General features: G+C 37.7%; 1 pseudogene; it reads right to left on the minus strand.

Moving 5' to 3' along the window:
• Positions 1-1,263, minus strand: part of LOC126264385 (uncharacterized) — a 4,121-nt pseudogene extending 2,858 nt beyond the window's left edge.
• Positions 1,264-1,815: the final 552 nt, after the last annotated feature.

Genomic DNA, 1,815 nt, shown 5'->3' on the forward strand with positions numbered 1-1,815 from the left:
CATTACTATAAACAAGTATTTCTTCTGATTATCATTTCCAATGAGGCAGGGACTCATTAATAAAAGCGGGAATTTTTAACTAATAATTTTGAATTGAAGCGTAGGAGCAACTTCAGAGATGTGGTTCGTATGAAATAAAAGTTTGAAATGATTAAAGTTTGGTGGTAAACAAGTAAAGAAAACTTTTTGGTCTACCTGATTTTATGAACAAAATTGAAATTAGTTTATGACAACGAAATTCAAATGTCTACAAATGAATAACGAATTAATAAATAAAACATTGAAATTTGTTTATGGGAACGGAATTCAAATGTCTACAAATGAATAACGAATAGTTAATGTTATAAGCTCTTTAGAGAACAACTTAGGAAACTTAGTTTTTAATTTTTTTACATGTAGATAAAGTAGGAACATATTGTATAAAATTTCATAAGACACAATCAACCAATGATAATTGATAGTTTAAAGTGTAAACCTCAGTACTCATGCAAACACTATACTTACTCATCATTGGTCCAATTCACTCGAGGCAGGTTATGTTAGAATATCTAGACATCGTGTATAACGGTTGTGATGACAACGGAGAATAAAAACAACAGAAGAGCGTAGTTATAGAAACAGAGTTAAGTTGTAAAAGCAGAGTTAGTTGTATACAGCCCACCAATGTTGTAAGATAGTCAATAAGCGTTTTACTGAGTACCTTGCATTATCATTCCACGTCGCCCTGTAAGCAGGCATGTTCTAACTATTAACTTTTGTATTAATGGAAACAAATACTTCCAGTGCTTCCGTGTCCTTTCGGAGAGCACAGGGGTGCGTTGTCAGGATTTCGAGACCACCTCCATAGGAGTATCCCACTTTGTGGAAGACTTCTGCGCTTTGGAGGTGTGGGGTGGCTGGTCGGGAGGAAGGATTGGTGTTAGGGTTAGAAGTAGGAGTACTTCCAGGATTTACGGATGGTATCTGTAGTTTAGCAGACAGCTTACTGCATTACTTACTTTCATTCGTTGTAATTCACCCTCTAGTTCCGAGATTTTAATCTTAACGTCTAGTTTTCGGGTACCTCTTGGCACTACGCCGTTTTGCTTCCGATATTGTGGACGGATCGTCACCAACAAATCGTTCTGCTGATAACACTAGTGATTCACCTTCGATAGATGATAGTGCCATATGCGCGTCACATTCAGGTGCATAATTACCGTAACGTTGCGGTGCCTTTCCTACACTCCCGCTCTTTCGTTGAGTTACCTCGCAGATACCCATGTTATCCAAATAAACGCCGTTACCAACACAAGCCAAATTAGTACTGTGGATTTCTCCAGTTTTATCAGTACGCGACTGTTCATCATCATTTGGTTGAACTGCTTTACCGTCACACGTACTCCCACTATCTGTAACCGCCTCTGAACCGATTATCTCTACTAACTTTGATCGATTTAATTCCGATGATTCATTGAATGTTACATTTCGACTAAAAATCAGCTTCTGTTGTTCAATATCCCAAAGTTGATACGTACCAAACGTCGCACCATAACCAAGCATAATACATTTTGTTGCTTTTGCTTGTAATTTCAACCGCTTTTCATGTGGAATATGATTGTAACATTCAGAACCAAATATTCGAAGGTTTGACAGCTCCGGTTTCTTTCCAAACCAAATTTCTGCTGGTGTCTTGTCTTTAAACTGCTTTCCAACCGCGTTCGTTGGCGATCGATTTTTGATATAATTTGCCGACATAATTGCTTCATTCCAAAACTTATTTTCCATCCCACTGGCCAAAAGCATTGTCGTAGCCTTGTTTTGCAGCGTTTCATT

Source organism: Aethina tumida, chromosome 1 (genome assembly GCF_024364675.1).
Source record: "Aethina tumida isolate Nest 87 chromosome 1, icAetTumi1.1, whole genome shotgun sequence".
Taxonomy (NCBI): domain Eukaryota; kingdom Metazoa; phylum Arthropoda; class Insecta; order Coleoptera; family Nitidulidae; genus Aethina; species Aethina tumida.